The sequence below is a fragment of the Achroia grisella genome, unplaced genomic scaffold (assembly GCF_030625045.1).
Source record: "Achroia grisella isolate CSIRO2021 unplaced genomic scaffold, CSIRO_AGI_Agris_v1 utg16252, whole genome shotgun sequence".
NCBI lineage: Eukaryota > Metazoa > Arthropoda > Insecta > Lepidoptera > Pyralidae > Achroia > Achroia grisella.
In genome coordinates, this window is record NW_026712664.1 from 193,636 (window position 1) to 217,668 (window position 24,033).

Here is a 24,033-nt window from a genome sequence, read left to right on the forward strand (position 1 = left end):
CTGACAGACATGAATATAAATGCTGCTTTTATAGCGCTCTTCCCGCGGATTTGCTTGCGTAGATGTTTGAAGAATTTGTAATAATATCCTTATTGCTATGTGTTAATTATATCTAAACTATCAAGGTAATTTTAACTTATTGTATCAACTAAACATTCTGTTCCAAAATCTGACATCAGATAACTTTTGTAAAGCTATTCAGAAGCGATAATTCGATAAAAAGATTACACTAAATGTCTATTAATTGAGGTAATATGTACCTACAACTAGTTTTAAATTACTTTTTGTACATATTTGAATGTTTTACAGAAATTAAAGCGAAGCGATTTCTTTTTAAATGGTATCTGGATGAGGTACCTGCATATCTAATTTTAATACCAACGATTTGACATATCATGTTACGTTTCAGACTTAGGTAACCTAAATATAAACATTTTTTTAAAAGTTTTTAAAAATGAAGTGCTTTCTTACTATTCTCTCGTTGAATTTATAATTTTAGGGTTAGGATAGGTGAGACAAAACGATTCACATAACTTGACATATATATACATGCCTGCAATACAAAGTGTTATTGATCGCCAGCGATAGAATACTGTGATTTACAATGTGTATGATTTATATGCACGAGCTAAACGAAATGCATGTAAATATAACATCTACTTACTGTTTCCATTTAATAAGTAAAGAAAGATATAAAAAATCAGTCTATAAATGTCGGTATAAAAAAGTGTATTATTTAATCTTGTTTATTCGAACGTTATAATTTTTCAACAACCTATGGATTTTCATAGTTCCACCAGGTTTAAAAACATACGCCAGTACAATAATTGGACATCTGACCAAGACCTATCTTGCTAAATATCTAATCATCTAATAAAAACATCACTAATAACTAATGCAGCAGCATGCTACAACTTTTATTATCTCCTAGTAATACTCCAGAGGAGTTAGTGATCCATGATTCGTTCAAATGACGCTGATTAAGTAGATCGATTTTTAAGTAAAAAATTTTTCAGTCGTACTCGCAAAAGAATAAAATTCTGCACACTATTTTTTTTCTTGTATTCTTACTTAATGATACCATGCAAAAACGGATAATGAAAGAACATCTATAAATATTACAAAGAGATTTCAAGATTCATTTCTTTAAAAAAAAACAAATAATTACTTTTTACGTTCGCAAAATTGTAATATAAATCCCTTGTTTGAAAGCGTTAACAACTTGAGACATAAGTTGGAAAGAGAAAATAAATGGATCGATAATTTGCTGAGACATTAAATGGCAACCGCTGCAGTGACCTCTTTATTTAGGTTATGCTGTGATGCAACCCAGTATTGTAAGAAACTAAGTAATATTTTATTTAAGTGATATATATTTTAATATTGTATAGACTACTTGGAAGACTGGATTACTTTACCCGCGGAATACTTTGTACAATATCGTCTGCAAAGTTGCTAGTACCACTGTTTCACCCATTTCTGCCTCCAACAGCCAATTGCGTTATTTGGAACCTACCGAAACCTATTATTTTCAACTTGCAGACGCGATCTTCTACAAATTTTATTAGATATGTATATTTTCTAAATATAAATTAGATATTATAGAAATCTTACAATCAATAACACGTTTGTTATATGTGTGTGTGCTTAAGTATATCTAAAGCTTCTTCAAATTGAGGGTTTATCTTTCAGTATTATTCCCTTCATGCATATTTTTAGGTAAATGTTCCTAAAGAAAATATTAAAAAATCTCTTACGTGTTGTAGATAAAAGAACCCTGTAATATGAAACGAGATTAAAGACGAATCCCACTTAGCATAAGCTGCAGGCTATGGTAAATTTTATTTTGAAGATTTGTTATTTAAAGTATGCTCAAAGTATTCAAACTCATTTTGCATTAAACATTTTAAAAAGGGGTTAGTTAATCTGATAAAATCACGAATTCTATTTCACTTAGTGATAAAACAATCATTTTCTGAATATTTACGTATATATATTTAGAATGTAATTGACGTAAAACTTTACACAATATTGTAATTTCCCACATTATATAAGATTTTAATGTTAGCTGAAATTGATTAACAAGGGGAACTACAATAGTATTCTAAACTATTTAGATACGTACCGTATGCGTACCTACATATATAATGGTCTATTAGGCACATAATCATAGATACTCATTCTCGCGATGGTACCACTTTATTATCGTTATACTCTTATATTATTCTATTACTGTGAAGGTAATATTATTATAATAATAATAATATAATTTATTGCAGTTGTAGTTCTATTTATTAATAACCTTATTACAACTACTCATTTCTTAATAGGCATAACTTAATTCATAAAATTATTAATACTGTTATCAAACAACATACTTTCATTTCGCTTCATCAAAAATTCTGTCTTAAATATTATACGAGTACTTACTGTACGCAGTCTTTGTAATCGCGTATATATACATTTTTAGCAACTTTATATACCTACCAATTAGTCCTGAGATAGTGTTAAGGAGCATGCTTATGAACGAATCGTGAGATAGAGCAAGAGTCTGTGTTGAAGTTAGCGTATATGTATGGATTGGCAGGCGCGACGAATGGGCGCACAGGGCGATCGCGACCTATCGACCCTTCCTTCAGCGAGGACTCGGTGGCTGAGACAGCGCTCTCCAAGAAAATCTCCGATGGTAAGAAGAGGTCTTATGCAGGCCAAGTTTGTAAAATTAGCTGTCATTTCGTTTTAGAAAAACTGTTCGTCCGTTGATATTCTCTTACTGTCGCTTCCCGAGTTATCTCTTTAAGTAAGGCACCTAAATGATATTAATTATTGTACAGTTCTCTACTAGAAATTATATTTGTCGATAGCCCATTTACGAGTAAATCCTTATATTTCAAGATAACTAAACTAGATACCAAAGTTTTAAATATCTACTCTTTTATTTTAATGTCAATTAATATACTTTCTTTCCTTGAATAGGCACCACTTTTTTGAATATTTTAAATATTCCAACATGTTCTTACGTAAATGTCAGAAGTAAAAAGCCTACACTCTTAAATCGTATTCAATATCTTGAGACAGAGATTGTTCAACGTTTTAAGTTATTAGTAGTTGATTAAGTAACTGTGTCATTATTCTCACATGAATGTACCTACGTGTTAGTAGATATGTAGATAATTTAGATGGTAGTATAATTATATTGCAGTCACTGATGTGTATCAAATAGTACCAACTAGCAATTCATCATCGATATTTAGGAATAAATTAACACGAGAATATTTCACTGTGCTCAATAAATGCTACTTCAATTCATATACATATGTCGTCATATTGCTTGGCACGAAGTTACTCTTTATACCTAGAATTTATCATTTACTGATGAAAGTGAAAATAATATAGAACCTACTACTTACAACTGACTACTATGTGATTTAAGAAATTATATTTAGTAAGTGAAAGATTAAACTTAAAATCAATCCTCTGGAAATACTATAATTCGAATATAATATTCCGCTGTTTTCATCAGAAGAAAACAGTATTTGGATGTGAGTATGTGATTTACTTCCAACCAAATAAACAAGACAATATTTTAATATTAGAATCATTTATATACCTAAGTACAAAAAATATACTTCTTGTAATATTCATCGTTACAAATCCAAAATTCAAATGTAGATAATAATCACACTTCAATATTTGCGTACATATGTGATTGTGCTATTCCCATCAATTTTGGAAGTTATACCTTGTCTTTTAAACTATAATTAATTTCGTACGATTGGGCTCGTATCTTTCTGTCAAATCTGTGATATTTTCTGTATAGATATATCAGATTAAAAACTATCCAAATATGACACTTTTCAATCTATGGTCTGAATCTCAGTTAAGATATTTATGTAGTTTAATACTAAAGCTCAAATGGTCAAAATAAAATGCTCGTTACCGCAGTCAACTACCTCAATTTCTGACCGCTTTCGCTTATGCTTCAATCTTATACTCGAGTACGAACGCAAGTCGACCAAAGAAGCGAACTCTCATTATTATTAGTTTTGTTTTTAATATTTTGAGCTTTATGCTCCTGAGAACAAAAATTTTTGTATTCTTAATCAAATGAAATATTTTCTAATATATCATTCTCGTAAACAGGTGCAGTTTAAAGGGACTTGTCTATTTGGGTTACGTATACTGATTAAACTACATATTTGCTTTTGCAAATGCATATACTGGTGGTCACTCTATTTTCCCAAATTTGAATTAAAAAATGAATCTATATTATTGTAAATATGTACAACATTTATTTGAAAAGATTACGAGCTTAGTTTCTTTTCATTTCTTCTCATCTCTTAATCATTCCGAACTGAGGATAGATTTGATATAACAGAAGCGTTACAGACGCTTAGATAGACCTACATCAATAAAGATATTTTGAATTTTAATTATGTGTCGTGTGTAACCAGTCTTGGTATTATGCCTAAATTTGTTTGTACAATTATAAAATATTTGTCACTGCACAAAAGATACCGTTACCCTTTAGAACTACTGTCTTATAGACTGTCAGAGATACCGACTTTAGATAGGGCTGTAATTTATTTGTACTCTCATTGACATTTTGTTTATCTTTACTCACATAGTTATACTTTGCATTAATCGCATAGTGCACCAGAACTGCATATAGTGACTGCTGGGTTTTCTTAATAACAGTTGACATAGTTTCCTGGGCTTTTGTCTATGTGGTTTTATTAGCTTATTTACTGATATCCAATGTTCTAATGCATGTTTCTTTTCCTTTTCTGTATTTTAATTAAAATACATTTAAGCTTTGTTCGTCCCAAGATTATATATGCTGATTGCATATTAATATTATAATAACCATAAATTAACATCAGTTTTCATAAACATTTTCCACTGCCAAAATTACAAATCGGCCATTAGGACTTTAGAGCGTATTAAAACCGTTATGTCCACTAATAAACTAATTTACTAAGTTAATTATGTGCCTACTTATTTTAACGTATTACGTACCTAATATGGATGCAAACATTGAAACTAAAAGTTCATGCATAATATTTTCATATCTGGTGATTCTATATGTAAATTTCTAGATTAGATACCAATTTTATGTTAATATAAGATCCTCGGAATCGCGGTGACTTACTTAGTTGTTGTGGCACCAACATAGACCTTCAACTCTCTTTGTTTGTTATCCTTTCATTTATGTCACAACCTTGAAAATTGTTTACTGGGGCATGCTCTTTATTTATGTTATTATATATACGAGTACAAGGACTTAACGACATGTTAGATATTCTAGCGACAATGCGCATCATGTATACATAAACATAATAAAATATTTAATAAAGTATCATTTATATTTTTTTATTTAATTTATCAGGGGATAAATGAGTTGATTAAAGCATCAACTCATTTAGGTACTAGTATAGTAAAAACAAGGGCAAAACTACAAAGGTTGAAAGATTAAGCTGTGATAGGTATAAGACAAATATTTTTAGCATTCAGCATTTTTGTATCATAAACATGTCATATATATAAAAGTTCTAGATGAATTTATAGCGTTTACTGGATATTCAATTATCTTTATTTTTACACCGAAATGTAATCTTTAATATAAATATAAACAGCATTAAATTTATTAAGTTTATTTATAAACTTTGTTGATATATACCTACATTGTTTTTCACTCTATCTACTGATGTTTAGTCTAGTAAGTAAATTCAATTTTAATTGGTGATTGATTGTAACATAACTAATAACTTAACTAATATCCCTGAATAACAAATATTATATGATAGTATTTTTCATAATTAATGTTATATTGTTTGTTAATTTATATTATTTTGTCCATTACAATTGTCTACATGTGAAGACACAGGCACTCTTACTTCCACTTGTCTAATTTACATTAAATGTACCTACGCCACATTTCCACTTCCAGACACACCTATCTACCAGCTGTTCTAGTGGCTTGAAGATATCCGAAATAACACATGATCCTGCAAATTAGGTCCTAATGAATCCTTGCTTTGTATTCATTGCTTGTTTGTATTGGCCCAAATATTTTCAATGTAATTTAAGTATGTATTTACAAAAAAATACGTAAATAATAGTATCAATTATTTAATAGCCATAATACAAGCTCTATTTAACTAGGGACTAGTTGGTGCTATGTGAATTGTCCACGGTTATTACTATATATATTATTTTTTATATACCTGCATAAACTCGGAAGACTCGATTTTATTATTTGTTTAATTTATTGTACTTTAGTAAATAAACAAATATAGTGAGCCATCATTTAAAATAATTTCTATGATAATAGTGTTGAAGACAGTTCATAGCACGAAGGAAATGAAAGTATAATTAGGATTTCAGCAGTGAACATATCTATAATCGATAAATTTTTATGGAAAACATTTATGAAAACCTATGACGATGAATATAAGAAATGTTAATTTTAACTATCGATTCTAGAAATCAAAAGCTTGTAAATATTTGTGTAGAAATTATAGCGTATTACACGTTATATCTACTGTTCTGTGTTCTTACAGCAGAATTAACGCAATCTCAAATTTTTTTTTCCAAGACACACCAACAACACCGATTCATTATTTCATGTATTGAATTTGAGTTGGGTTGTTTTTAACAAATAATACAACTAATAATAAAATTGCAATATGCGACACCGTTTGATACTTATTCAATATCGTAACATTTTAAGAAAATCTTTAGATATTACAAATCTAAATAACTTCGTGTACTCTGCGTATTATATAACACTTACAAAAACTATGTAACTAAGTTCCTAAAACTGTTTAGTTTACAAAAACATCAACTAAATAAATTAAACTAAGGCTTCTAATTGAAATAAGATTGCATTGTTTCTGACGTATAAGTTTACTTCAAAGTTGCTCTTATAACGCATGTAGGAAATTTATTTTTCTGATAATTGTAAAAATAGTGCATGCTGTTTAATAATGCCTGAGTTTTGTGAATTAATTTCATATTATAATATAATGCATTTATTTTAATTATGAATAAATGCCCTCCCATGCCCTGACAATGCACAACAAGCGTCAACTAAACAAGAAGAATTAACATCAGTAAGGATGATAGATATCACTAATTGCACATATATTTTATATATGCACATTTATTTACAAATAATTTCTATCTAGGCGGCGCTAGTGACTTCGCTTGCGCAGGATTAGTGCTTCGCGTACTTATTTTATTCTTCAAGGTCCTATCTGTCTAAAACTTCGTCACAGTTGGTTCGGCAGTTTGATCGTTAATACTCGTAAAAAGACATATAAATAAAAAAAATATGCAATCGCAAAGGAAAGGATTTATGGATGTTTGTTACTCTTTTACGAAAAAACTATTGACTGAATTTAAACGAAACATTACAATAATATACCTTGTATATCAGAATAACACATAGGCTTATACTAAAGATATCGTGTATCTAAAATATAACAACATGTCAAGTAAGTAAGAAAAAATTATAATCACAAATGACAAATGAAATTGATATATGTACCTAAATAGCTACTCATTGGGACAAAGAAAAATAAATCTACTTTTACTAATCAATTTATTAATATATTAATAAATTGATTAGTAAAAAATAATAATAAGTAATACAAAGGAAGTCACAGTTTTGAAAAATTAATTATAGTGAGAACTATACATAATTGCCAGACAAACATTAAAAGACAGGACAAATACAAATGTTTGTATACACGAGGATCGAAACTGCACCCTTTATAAGATGGATTATCTGTTGAACTCTATAGTATAAATGATCATAATAAAAAAAATGCAAAATAAAACTCTATCTGAAACTTAGTCAGAAACAAAATACGTCAAGTGAATTTAAAAACATTGTATTTAATTTTAGAATTCTTATTGTATTGTTCGTTTTGTTTGAAAAAATGAATTTTATTGTTTTCACTGGAATGCAATGTGGTCTTCTTCAGTAATCTTATAATAGGGTTCAAACTAAATTAGGTTAGACACGTCGTAATGACATTCTGTGAATGTATGTATAGTATAATACTATACATACATTCCACAGTTACAAACAGTTGAGAGATCTTCTACGTAGGTAGAGTTCGAAATGAAAATTAATATATACAATGAAAACGTAATACAAATTATTTTGTTATTTAAAATAATGAATAATCCTGTAATATTATAATATTATAATCCTGTATTAATATAATTAATACCTTTATCCTTGATTTCTTTTGTTTATGAATTTCCCAATGTCCTATTACAATTACAAAAAAAACTGTGCTAATAGAAATCTTACCTAAGTGTAAATATTCGATTTCAGATAAGGTTATCTTTGTCACAGAGTCGTCAATTTCCAATCTGAGCGTGCTTCATAAGCAATAATTAATTATTAACTCTAGATACAGTTAATTATCTGAATTCATTAAGTCGTAATTATCAGTTTTCTGTCTCTAATTCTGCCCAAATATATTGAATAGAAATAGTTATTTAGTTAGTAAGATCATTTCTTAGACCAAATGTAAATTATGAACGGATCAAATTTAATACTATTCGTATGTCTTTTATTGGAAATATATATTTAGCAGATCGTTCCAATTTATAATAATAATAGATATGTACTACTATAATTTGCTTTAATTACATATATTGAAATATTTATGTTTGTCTATTACGTGCAACTATAAAAAACGTAATTCTTTCAGTTTTCTACAACATTTAAAATAAATGAATACAGTATTTTTTAAATAATAGTCTATATAAGTATATAGGCAATTATTTATAATTAATTTAGTTTTCAAATATTTACTACTACTTGGTATTTCTAATACCAAATATTTGAAAACTAAATTAATTATAGAACTCCATTACTGTGAAATTCTTCATGGTTACTAAAATGTAGGCTTGTATTGACACCCTTCGTTGTCATTAGCCACCGTGACAGTAAATCAATAAAATTATTGTAATTTGGTTGAATTGACATGCAGCACGCGAAACTACATGTCATGACTGAAGTACTCAAGCTGCCTTTTGATTCAGATTATCCATTTGTGACAAATTCTGTCGATTTTTATCCATTATTATTGTCATACCTACTTAGATATAAAGTTTCGTTACTTTATATCTAAGTAGGTATGATAATAATAATGGATAAAAATCGTCAGAATTTAATACTAAATTCTGATACAATTTGCTTCATAAATAGGCTCTTATTTTTATTATATTTTTACAAATGATTAATGCTTTGCATTAGCACTTGACTGCACATTTATACTATATATGAATTATAAATGAAACAATTGAAAGTTCTCAAAATTAGTGTTTAAATAACGACTAGCCAGGGGTCTACAAAGAAATAACATAACGAAGTTACTCTTAAATGTTCGGTAGTTTTCTATTATGAACTTCAATCATTATATATAAACTTGTTATTCGGTGGGGTCGAATTATAGGTATAATATATATATATATATATATATATATATATATATAAAATATATAAAGTGCCCAAGAAGAAAAGAGGTGTTTATATATATATATTTTTTTTTTGCGTGTTTTTGCTATACTCATAATTATTTAGACTGATCTAATAATACAGATTAATTGAGAAAGATTCGATATTTGACGTAATAATGCTAAAATATGAGACCTATTCGGATTTGTACTTTCAGAGTAGACCCCTGTTTTTTTTTTATTTAATTAATGCTCATTAATCAGCCATTATAATTTAATTTAACCAAACATGAATTTAATAAATTTTCTTGATATCCTATGGTGTTTAGGTATATAAGGTTAGTCGTAAATGGTTTTCCAAGCTGAAAATCTTGTGGAATACTGAAACTGGAATAATATTCACCAATAAAATTGTACTCTTCATATACTCAATTGATCACGTGACCATGCAATTTGTATGAAGATTGCACTTGCTAATTTTTGGTAAAATCATTCAGTTTCATGTGTGTAATCAAACTTCAGTAGGTTTTGGTTTGGCATACCCTTAATGACTAACATGACGCTTCTTTAACTGCAAAGCTACAGCTGAATAATTTATGTAAGAAAACGAATGTTATAATTTGTTAGTCATTTCAATTACCTACGAAAATATAAACTTCAGTTGGCAATAAATGATTCCGAACTCGCAGATATCTGATATTTTAATCATTATACTATTAAAAATTTAAAGCATACTGAAATTATATTCTATCTGTACAGATGAAGACGACGAACCACGCTGTGTGATGCTGACCACACGACATAAAGCGGCAATTCGGTTTATAAGAAAGGTATGTATCATATTCTACTAATTAAGTGAACATTTTGAAAATATATATAATATATATATATATATTTGTGTGATCATGAGTAGGTAATATTAAAATATTGTAGTCACCTTATAGTCAACTGTCGTTGAGAACGGCGATTTACTGTAATTCTGTTGTCTGTGTAACGTTTATCTATTCTTTTCATACTTTTATGTCACTTATATAAACTTACATTTTACAATTACTGTGTCAATTTTAGTAGTGTCTTGCATATATATTTTAAGGTATTTTTATACGATTATTAATGGCCAAAATTATCCATCTACCGTTGTACACGCACTTGTAACGCAATTGTATATCGTACTCATAACCCATGAGTTGAGTTAGCTAAATTGACGCCGAGTTATTTTATTATTATCATAACTATGTATATATATATATATATAGATCAAATTAATTTAGAAATTATTAAATTAAAGTTTAATATTCATTTTGTGCTTCTAGTGTAAGAACCTTACTATACCGATTTGTATACAGTTGGTCTTACTGCAAGAATATTTTTTTTTCTCTATTATTATATTATTATATAATTTAAATTATTATAGATTTATGACAATAGGATTATAGGAAGCTTATAACAACTATGTTAGTCTAGGAAATATTGAAAACATTATTGCGTCATATTAAGAAGCAATGAGAACCTTAACTTATATCATATAGCAACATTATCTTATATATATTTGGCTCACCAATATGGACCTGATTTTACCTGCAATTAATATTAAATTCAGGTCAGATAGGATACAACATCCATTATATTACAACACAAAGGTCTAAAAAATATAGCAGCCTTAAATTCGTTTCGTAGTAAGTTTCTAAACGAGGATGAATTAAGTACCTAAGCATTTTATAAGTACCTACGTCTCAACTTTTTTAATGAACTAGTTGTTAATAAATAAATCAGAAAAAACTGCTTTAAATTATGTTCGTGGTTCTATATAATTATACGCATTATATAAACGGAATATTTGCCATGATGATTTATGAACTTCTGATATTTCGAAGCTGTTATTTACTATTTTAAATTGGACGCGGTAATTATTTATACGTGCAATTAAAAAAAGTTAGATGAAATTACGGGACCTTACCACGTTTTATTTATTTTTATTAAGTTCCCGATATTTCAGCAGTGTTTCAACTGCCATAAATACGGTTAAACTGTAGAGCAGCGAAAAAGCTGAAAGTTGTAAATCAGCTATAACGAAACACTTGTTGGGATCGGGACACGATTATTTGATTGAATTACGTCAACCGAAGATATTATGTATTATTAACATTTCGTGTTCAATAAGTTTTCGTGAAGATACTCTGAGTATAGTTTGCCTAAATGAGTATCGAGCGAGTTTCAATAGTAGCAACAAATAAAGACGTGTGAAGGTAGACGAATATGTCTGTCCATAAAAGATTTTGTTTACCATGTACCATTACTGCTCTTCAGTTTAAATGACGATTAAAACACTAGCGAAATATCGAGTACTCAATAAAAAGAAATAAAACGTGGTAAATCCCGTGATTATTGATAACTGTTACAATTATCTTGGTAACTGGTGGACCTATGTACAATCGAAAACAAATTTTATAATGTAAGTAAAGATATGTCTTTTTTCATTCTATATAGATATTAATATACGTACCCTTATTGTCTGTTTATCTTTATTTCTTATTGATTATAAGTATCCACGTATTTCATAGTTTTATAGGACCCATCTACGCCAAGCACGAAACTTTCCCATGTTTGGTTACTATGTTTTAAATTTGCTGATTTCAATGTTTGTAGTTAATATCCACCATTAAAACATTACACATTAACAACTAAACATACAATACTGCCTTTTCTCGTTCATAAAAGTACATAATTATAATTATGATTTGTTTAATCGGAGTCATTGCACTATAATTATCCATAACTGCCATAAATAATCATTTTATAGTACCCAGTACTCATGAGGATGCACATCCAGCGTAGTTAGAATATATAATAAAGTTCATTTCATTATATCTTGCTATTCACAAAACAAATACCTTTTAAATTGGGTACATTGTTACGTTATTCGTCAAGAATGATAACTTTAAGTAATAAATAAAGAAAAATTAAAATTATTTCAACATTAAAGTATTTTAAGGACTTACCTATGTTTTAATAGTTTTAGATGTTCTACCCGTTTACCTAAGGCAAAGGCTTGTATGTACCATTCCCAGAGCCTCATTCGTGGTAGACAGAGAGACATTCTCTTCATTAGTCAATTCAGAACCTAGAACTGCAATGCCCTGAGTCAAGTAAGGGCTATAAGAAGGGCCCAATTGGTGGCCTCGACCAATTGAATTGTAGATCCTATTTACTGTGTCCTCTAAATTTTATGACCTATGGATTCGAAGTTTCTTTACGCAGTTTCTGATTGGTTAGGCACAATTTATTTTTATTCGCTACTTCTTCTGTATATAGGTGAATGTTACATTATATTTGAGTAACAGTATTTCAAACCAAAATTAACACTTAATATTGGTTTAATCTATCCCTATAATATACCTCCCTTTTGTTACATAATTGATAGGAGAGGTAAAAATGGTAGTCATCGCGGGGCCCTGAATTATTAAGCTTGTTTGCAATGTTGAAACCTACATATTCAACCTTAACCGTTATTCCAGTAGGTACCTGTAGTACTGCATGCTACTACATTTTTGGTTAATTGTGTTCACCTATTTCTTTATTAGTAGTAAAATTTGTATTTTTATATAAATATATGTATAATAATAACTTAACAATATTTTTTTTTCTAAATTACAACAAAGATTGTATAAGTTTTAATTATAATATTTTAAAAAACTTAAAGACATATAAACATACATATTTTGTTGGATCGTCATAAAATAATTAAAATAACTTGGAAGATTATAGCTTCCCTGCGGTATTCAACGACCAACTGCCGCCGGCCTCCCGTTGCCCAACCGCTACCGGGGTATCCGTTGCTTAGCAACGAGCCAACAGCGCGAGGCTACCGGCGGGTGCGCCGCTATATATATATATATATCTACTTACGTAGTGTATTACAATTTGAAATTATATTACTTTTTGAAATCTTTACAGTATTCTTATAATTAAATACCTCATTACACTATACTTAACTGAATACCTTAAGGTGGATTTAAACTAAAAGTACAATGGACATAACATATACTATGACAAAGAGCCAGGCATATTTACGTTATAGACTATAGCTAACAACGCAATAACAACACATTATAACTCCAAATTTAGTTGTGTGGTCGCTACATGGGTAGAGTTTACAATATAATACAAACATTACTCAAATATAAATCAAATTCTTTCACTTAGTCTAAATCCACCTTTAGATGATAACAGGACATCATTATTACAAACTTTTTAAGTAAAAAATAAAAAATATTATAAAATTCTGACAGATGAAGTATTTTGTGGCACGACGTAAGTTTAAGGAGGCCCTAAAGCCCTACGACGTTAAGGACGTTATTGAACAATATTCCGCGGGCCATGTGGACCTACTGGGGCGAGTGAAAAACGTCCAGACTAGGTACTGATAGCCTAACAAGAACGCTCTTGTATTTACCTACACCTTGCACTACAGTTTAATATCTCTCTACCTTTTACATTTCTCGTGTCTACTGTCTTGCAATGTGGTACTTATTTGTAGAACGTTTGGCAACAATTCTAATATACCTTAATGTAGTTAGTTTGTGTGCTATGCTATATTGTAATTACAAATGTATTTCACTGTAAATATCGCTAAGAAATAACATATAATGACATTATGAAATAATCTATACGAAATATTCCAAATGACCAGAAATTTATTGTTTCATAAGATAGAGGAAGTTTCTGCAGTTATTCAGTATGTATTTGTGGTGTATATTTACAGTGATTATATTATGTCATCCCCTACCACTTTTGAACTTGGTGGTAGACCATTGTTGTTAGGTGTCGTAAAATGACAATATAGTATTGTATATGCATGGCTGCCTGTGCATAATGAATTAGTAAGAGGCATAGTAATGCCAGAAAATATTTGCGTCAACTCCACATATATTCTCATTGGCAGTTGGCATGTGACTCCAGTTAAACCTACGTTTTAAATAAATAATACATAATTGATTAATATTGGACATTATAATATATTTATGATAGTTTTACTTTGATGAACCACCCATTGTCTGTTATTTCCGTGTAGCTCAAGTATTTTGTCGCACGCAAGAGATTTAGAGAAGCGTTGAAACCTTACGACGTGAAAGACGTGATAGAACAATACTCCTCGGGGCACGCTGATCTACTAAACCGAACCAAGAACCTGCAATACAGGTGAGGTAAAAGGGCGCTCGCTCACTGTGCCCGCACCGCGCCCGCAGGCCTTCTGCCAGTCTCTAGAGCTTCATTCACTGCCTACATTCATCATCGAATAAACCTGTTAGAACGCCCCTTATTATCATAATAAATATTTAATTGTAATAATAGACATATAAGGACATATCAAAAATGTTTTTTTTAAATAAACTCACAATCAGGAAAATAAGTGATTTATTCTAAATTTTTATGGGTATCTTTAGGTAATGCGTACATCTTTCATTGAAAATAAGAATACAAAATATATAAATAAGTCATTTTTATTCAAATTTATGTTAAGTACATATTCTTAAAGAAGAAACCAATATTCGATGTATTATGAAATATGGGTACCTACTTATTCTACATACATAACTTTATATATATATATATATATATATTTTATGTATAGAAATTATAGATTAGCATGCTTTGTTTGTTATATATAACTAGATATTCGTCACATGCATAGTTCTATTAGATTTTGTTTTATTTAGATATATAAAACTTTAGTATTATAGATTTTTATTAATAATTTAATATTCTTCGCACGGGTGTACATGTATTATATATGTAAACCTTCCTCTTGAGTCACTCTATCTATTAAAAAAAGCGTTGCAAAATCCGATGCATACTTTTAAAGATTTAAGGGGGTCTTCCTATGTGACGGCCTGTTTTTTAGGGATATTTTAGGTAACCTAGAGCTTGTTTTTTATCATTTATTCTGGACAGTATAAATATAATAGCTAAAAATATTCAGTCAAACTTTATATATATATATATATATATATATATATATATATATTTGATTTTTATATAATAATTTGGAAAATTTTCGATTGATAATAGTTCATTCCATGCGTTTACATATATTGAGTGTGCCTGTAAATTTCAAGTAATTCGGGCCGTTTCTGAGATGTACAGTTTTGAGAAAAACGCGTTTGTTATATATGGTATATATCGTAAACTTTAAAGCTTCCTCTTGAGTCAACTGGCTTGTTTAACGACATCACTTACGCGCCGCTCAGAGCGTAAGATTCGCTTTTCATCCCGTTTCTCAACATACGCTTGGGCTTCACGACCAACAGGGAATCCCATAATCGACATAACTTTTAAAATACCTTTTCATTAAAGATGCTTAAGCATACAACTTTAGTATAACAGAGCAAAGATTCGTTAGCGCTCCTAAACAACGAATTAATTTCGTATTTCGATAAATCGAAAACGGTTTGATAGCTTCTTGGAGTGATATCGTGATAATGATATTAGCTTCAGCCTTAATTTAATCTTCGTTGGTTGTCTGAGGGTCACAGAAGAACATTTGTGATGTACAATTTAGCGAATGGATGGCGTCGAAATAAAAACTTTATCAGTAAGTTTACCAGTCTAAACTTGTATCAAATATATTAATAAAGTGAGCTGTCACTCAATACATGCCAACTCACCGCTCCGAACCGCTTTTCTTTTACCTGCTGTATCTTTAAAACGACTTCGAATTTTCTAAAATCGCTTTACTCCCGATGCATACAAGGGAGCTTTTGAAAAAAAAATCGATTTTTTCAACCCATCACATAGGAAGACGCAACAGGGATCGACAGCGACAGCGACTTTGTTTTATACTATGCAGTGATAATAATGATATAGCTAAATAATCTGTTGTTGTCTGTCACAATATGTACAATTTAAATATGAAATAAAAACTGTATGGCCAGTACGAACAACATAACTCATAAGATTTTTTCCCAACAATAACCTAGTTTGCGTATCAATCCGTCTGTCACAGTTTGGAAACTAAAACTATCGAATATCAAGCGAAGACAAAAGGCAATACAAAAAGGAATACAGTTATCAAACGCACTAATAGTCCAAACTTATTGAAAATAAAAAATCAGAAAATATATCTTTAATCTACTTGTAAATAAAATCTTTTATATCGTTGCATATATATTCAAAATACGCCTTCCATATGATACTCCGTTTTATTTATTACCTAGTCAATTTATGGAACGTATTAATTTAGGAAAATTATAAATTTTCGAGGTTAAGAGTAGGAATAAACTAGTTAATAAAGGTATAAGGGTAAGTTATTGGAGGTATAAAAAGAGGAGGAAATTTATTTACATCGTCCGCAAAATAAACAAGAACTAATAATTCATACTGCAAACAAACAAATATATACATAACATATATAAGTTGAATGTAAAATTATGCTAATGCTACCATGCTACCATGTTATTGATAAAATACCAATTTAATAGTTATATTGAAGGAATTGGAAAATCATTGTCCTTTCTCACTTTCTCAGCAAATGTGAATTCTGAATTCTGAGCAAAGGCTGAAAATGGCAATTATTATTTAATGACACAGCTATGTTCGAATGTATTTCTTCTTAGGTTCTAATTCGAAAACTTCTCTGATGATGTTATTTATATACCTACTTATAGAACACCTTAAGAAAACTTATGAATTTATCTACACTGAAATTGATACGTGAAATATAGTTACTTACGAAATTTTAAAATGCACTTTATTTATACTTACGAAAATTTGAAAATCAGAAAAAAATGTGTTCTTAGTATGTAATAATAATACAATCATATGTAATATAATAATGAAATTTGAACTTTTCATATACTGCGCAGTACAAAATCATTTCTATAGGTATCTCAGTAGGTTTTTACAACAAACAGATTACATATATACGTATATGTGTTATTCCGGTTTGAAAATTGAGATACTCGTATCGAGAAAATACGGGGTATCTATGAAACTTTGCTTTATTTCTCAGGAATTACAATACATAAAGTTCACCATGAATGGTTTATAATGGTTTAGATATTCATTTCTATAAGCGTTACAAATTTTTCATGGACCGTATTTGCATATTCTATCGTATAAACAAAATAACATTACATGAAGGAGTAGTTTCAAAAACATTATCGTATTTCCACTTATGTATGTCCTACCATTATCGAGATTGTAATTATTGTGCTTTATTTATTCTACCTTGAATTACCAAAACTGGTTTGACGATGTTAATTCTTCTATTTCTACCTAAACCTTATATAAAAACTTAGCCTTACCGATACTTCAAAAGCCTAATATTAAAAAAAAACTTGACAAGATAAAAATATATTTAATGATACAAATTCGCGAAAAGAAATAAGTCAAAGTTAATAAATACTATAATCAGTTTTTAAACTGTTTAAATCTTACTAATATTATAAACGCGAAAGTTTGTGAGTATGAATGGATGGATGTTTGTTACTATTTCACGCATAAACTATTGAACGGATTCTGATGAAACTTTATGTTATATGATATACTTATACATCAGAATACCACATAGGCTATACATATATAATATATACATTTCATGCCGATAAAACCGGGCACAGCTATTATATAATAAAGTTTTTACGAAATACTATCGCGGGTATAGCCTATGTGTTCGTTGTGTGCCGTTCAGTAGTTTATGCTTGAAAGAATAACAAAAATCCATCCATCCATACTAACAAACTTTCGCGTTTTTAATATTAGTGAATATACACAAAATAATAACTAAATAAAGTAGTTTTATATTGAGTATTTATATAATAACTAAATAAATACTCAATCAAAACGTATATATGCGTGCACCTGGGGTACATTTTATTACACTCAATCCGTCAATAAGATAATAGAGCCGTAAAAAGAAAATTTAAAAATATCTTTTTTTGAAATTATTTTTCTTAATTATTAAGTAATGTAGCTCATTAATATTAATTACATTTAATATAAAATAATGAACTTAATACATTATTGGGTAATATTTATTAGGTAGAATAAATTAAATTATACAGTTTGAATAAATTTTAATAAACAAATTAAAATCAATGTAATAATATAGTAGTTATAATTTAGTTCTAACCTATCCATTTATTCAAAAGTAAAATATTTAATTCGTTCATGGCATGCTATGTGGATAACCTCTATCAATACAGAGGCTTAATAGTTAGTAGAAACCATACAGTTAAAACAATGGCGAAGTACTAATTTACAAATAATATCCGTAATATGTTTGTTAAAAACACAAACATATTATAGAATTCGTTGTTTGTCTTATTTTTGTATGTTCTAGACTGCTTTTGTTTAAGTCTGTATTGTTTAGGTGCTCTAGAAATAAACACGCACCGTTATTAATATTCAGCATTGCAACGCTTTTTCTAAATCATATTCACATAGCAAAATATAGTTTAGACTGCAAATCAATAGTGCAATGTTATATTATTATGCTATATTCTAGTACATTATTGCCATATATCAATAATTATTAATTTATTAAAGCAAATACTGTTGCATCAAATCAAATAGCAGTAAGTAATTATAATTATATTTATAAATTCACAGATTAGACCAAATACTTGGGAAACAAGGATCAAAAGCTAAAGATGTATATGCATCCAAAATCAGTCTTGCTTCCAGAGTAGTTAAAATTGAAAGACAAGTAAGTGTTAACTAGTTTGTTCACAACCCAAAAAAAGTATATCAGGCATATGTGGAATAACAATTTTGGTCATTTTTAGGTAGATGATATAGAAAGTAAGTTGGATCATTTATTAGAAATGTATGAGGAAGATAGACGAGGAACACGTCAGATATGCGGAGGAGGTGGTCCAGGTCACAGTGGCTCCTCAACGGAAGGCGCGCTGGCGCTCCGAGTCCGACCGGGGGCGTTGTCCGACAAACAGTGTTCGGAGCCCAACTCGCCGGTGTCTAGGGCGTTCGAGCATCCAACACCTGCCTCCGCACATCCTCTGCCGCATAAACGACCTATGCACAGGGGTTACTCAGATTTAGAACTAGATTTATGCGGAAAAAAAAGTCATTGTTAAGTAAGTCCATATGTATAAACCAGAGTCCATATAATTAAATTATCTTTATTTAATAGTTGGACACATATTTTTAGATTGTTGTTAAATAGATGAGATAATTTATTAAAAGTAACCTAAGGTAAAGTCGATAATATTTCATTATGTCACTTTAGTACCAATTGAATGAAATAAAACGAAATTAATATTAGATTTAAATAATTATAAAATATTTATTTAAAATACCTCATGTGTTTACGAACACTTGTAATAAATAAGCAAACAAATTCAATTAAAAAAGTAATAATAATATAATATTATTATTAAAGTAAAAAAGTATTTCTTCGTATACCTATACATGTAGATAAAATATTTTATAAAAATTTATTATATTCAATATTTTCAGAACTTCGTCAAGTCGAAACGGTGATTCTCCAAGAGACGATGAAGTGGTTATAGTTGTACCTACAGACAGGGAGGACACGCCTCCGCGGCTAGCAACTGATAGTTCAGGTCAGTATTTATATAAGAATCAGTTTTTTACTTAGTCTTAGCTTTAGCCGGTACTTACAATAATGTACCCGGGACGCAGTATAAATTTTGCGTAATAAGTCTAATATGATTTAGATTATTATAATTTGTGATATGCGTAATGTAACCCTAATGGTAGCTTCAAGGCTGCATATTAGTTTTTCTTGAAGGTTTAACGTTTGGTTAAATAACAAATACATAAATAAAATTATAAGTCTAACAGCATTGTTCAGTGAAGCAGAAACTAAAATAAATAAAATAACGGTCAGCCTTTATCAACTAACTTGCTTTGTTTTTAAAGGCAAAGTTTGATAATACCCTGTGGCATCTATTCTTATCTTTCAATGAAATATCACATTCATAAAGTAAGTCCTAGCTATCATGAAATGTCAAAAAATTTAAGACTGCTATTATTAGTCCTATCGTTGTTAACATTAGACTAACATTGGTGCATAAAAACTCGAAACACTAACTATGACATGTATGATACGAGTACATTACGATGTTTATTCTAATCACTTTATTTTAGTATTACAGACATATTATTTGCTTATATAATATGTATAAGAATTCATAGAAAATATTTTAAAATTGAGGTACTATACCTAACGAAATAAAAGGGACTTCATTACTACATTTAGTTTAATGTAATGGCATATAAAAATAAGTAAGTTACCTGATAAAAAATTAAATTAACGTATAAACACAATAGTTAAATTATCAATATTTATGAAAGTATTAGTCGTAGAAACTTTTTTCAATTAAATTAACGGTTTACGTTTCAAGATCAGTCGGTAAGCAATTAAAGATAAAAATTAAATATTTGGTATTCCATAAATCAATCTATTATGTACAAATTTCAGCAAAACTCTATACTTCCAAATGTATAGGTATGAATTAAAAAGCATAAACTTAAGTTAAGTATTTTTATAGTGTGTAGATTATTAACTCTACACTAATCTTAATTTTCATGCTTATAAATATTTTAACGTGTTTAGCACAATTGTTGTACTTCGTACTGAAATTGTAATTTAACCAATTCCACATCCTTGCCATAGGTATAACTATGCGAATATTACAAAAATTGCAGCATCTTATGAAGACTATTCATCGTCCACTTCTCTATGACCGACGACGGGGAGAGCCCCATTGTATTTGGCCGCCATCGGCTGAGTGAGTCCTAATCCTACCCCTTTCGATGTGTGGAATGTGTATAATTTTAGTGTCTCTCTAATCCCCACTCCCTTCTATATTCCCTTTTCATGAATGTACCTACGAATGAAAGTTTCTTGTACTTAGTCATACTTACCTCATTTTTATGTCTGATTTTTACATTTGTATCTAAATGTCGTTACTTTATATACACAACTCACATTACTTTATGTTATCAACAAGACCCTTTTATTTAAAATTGTGTTTAGTATTATATAATTTGAATTTGTTCGGTCTATATTAAAAAATGTTTTAAGAGATACTTAATCATAATAAAAAATGATAATGACATGCGTATAACTTTTTACTCTGAGATTGGACTCTGGAAAAATTATATAAATTATACAACATGAAGCGCATACTTGAAGTTTTACATTTCAGTATTACATAAAATCAACTCTTTTAGGCCAAAAGATTATAGTTTTGTTCATCAATTAATTTTATTTTTTTGTGACATCTTCCATCAATTCAGCATGTTAATGTGATGTAGATTTAAATATAGTTAGATTTATATATGCGTATATAATATAAACTTTTAATTATGTTTATAACTTAATATTTAATGAAAGAAAACTTCTTCAACAATTCCTTATCCAATACAGTATAATTTACTGTATTGGCTTATGTTAATATCCAGATTGTAAATCTGAATGTATGCTATTCTTTAGATACGAAAATCGTAACGGTTTTACGGATTTTTATAAATTTTAATTCTTAGCCAAATAATTATGTCATAGAGACTTCAATCCATGAATAAAAAAAATGTGTTATTCGTAGATTAATTCCACAGATACAAGTATACAAGACCATTTTTGTGCTCCACGATATCTACTATAATCTCACTAGTACGTCCTTAGAGTATCTATAACAAAACAACATCGTAAATAGACAAGACCATAAACGCTGTCTCTCAGGACTAGCACTGGTATTATTATATCGATAATGAAATATATCATTCATACTTATACCAAAAACGTTTATAATCAATAAAAATAAAATAAAGTTTTTGTAATAGAAATACATTTATTACATTACAGCTTGTGATTCTAGTTTTGCTATATATAGTCAGACATGGATTTATCGAAAACAATATACAATATATCTATTTACTAGAATATAGATCAAAAGAAGTACGTAGATGGTCAGAAGTTTGGACGAATCACATAGATTCTCACTACAGTTAAGCATAACTGAATTTTATACATATCTACCACTTAAGTATTGAGTACGTAAGTGGTAGATACATTTTTTGACGCAACGCATTAAGTGTTCATTATTTGAAAATAAAACAGTATGTTGTAAAAATAGGCACAGGTCCATAATTATCAAATTATGAAAGAAAAATTTTTTTTGCCTGAACAAGCATTTTAAAGTATTACGAGCAATTTTACAAAAAAAATATCTACATTCTTACCTGTAAATGGTTGACTGCCTTCGAATTTCTTTGAATATAAAGCAAACATGATATGTATGGAAAACTGTCTGTATTTGTAACTCCCATGTAGTGAGTATATGTTAATATGATTTAATTTCAGAAGTTTGTGCGAGTTGCTCGGTAGATGTAGAGACGGAAGCGGATGCTGGGGGCTCTCGCTCCGCAAGCTCCGGCTCCGCGTCATGGTGTGAGGGAGATGCGGGTGAGGAACGAGGCTACGGCTCCGGCGACTCGCTGGCTGAAGACGCGGCCCTGCTGGGCGACGTCGCGCAGCCGCCGCCGCGACTCGTGCGCGCGCAACGTCGTGATGTTGCTGTCGACCTACATCTCTTGCACCCTGATGCCTGATTCGAAATATACTCCTCTGTCTAATAGGTGAAACTTTCAAAGAAATGCACCGACGACGATTACAGTGCAATCGGCACCATACAGAAAATACGAGTGACATTTGTAAAAATGCGATTTCAATCTTCCAACCTATTAATTATCAAACATTTTTCTCCGTGGTTTCCTTTCATATTCAATTTAAACTGATACAAGAGTCTTTCAACAGTATTTGTGCGAACCGGTATAGTGGAGGCGATAGGTTTGTTGCACATATTCATATGTATAAATATATCGCTTACTATTAGGTAGCTATATTTAAAGTCATGGTACAGAAAAAACAGCCCTAACATAGGTTATTCGAAAGTTACAATTGTATACAAAATCTATTTTAGTCAGTAGTTTTTTTATGGAAAAATCCAATTTTTTGTAATACCTTAAGTACCTAATTGCAACGGCGCATCTAATTTCACTGTCGATATCAAAAAATGTTATAAATAAGGAATTTATACATTTATAAAACAAACTTCTATTAAAAATCGCTTTTTAAATACAAAACGTTTTATGTAACAATTCTTTGTTATCCTAATCATGGGCACAGACATCGCCTCACAAAAGGAGGATTTAGCCTCTCTTGTACCAATATATTTGTACTTTGTTCGATTGGATGCGTAATTGCGTATATCCAAACTTCAATTCAATTATGTACTAATTGAAATACAAAGAAACCGGGACGATGAAAATAATGAAAGCTACAAAAACTTGTATTGAAATATTTGTTTACTTATATCTAACTTCTTAATGGTGTTGGAAGTTTGAAGTCTGTTATTCGTATATTTCCAAAAAACTGATGTTCCGTTCCTGTAATGTCGATTCTATCAATTTCTCAAAGCATTGTGTATGTTATTTAGCACAAAACTTTTGATACGCAATCCTTGGCCATTTTAAACACTCTCATATAATAAATAGATAGGTTACGCT

General features: G+C 29.6%; 1 pseudogene; it reads left to right on the forward strand.

Moving 5' to 3' along the window:
* The first annotated feature begins 2,571 nt into the window (after positions 1–2,571).
* LOC131841379 (uncharacterized) lies at positions 2,572–23,185 on the forward strand (annotated as a pseudogene).
* Positions 23,186–24,033: the final 848 nt, after the last annotated feature.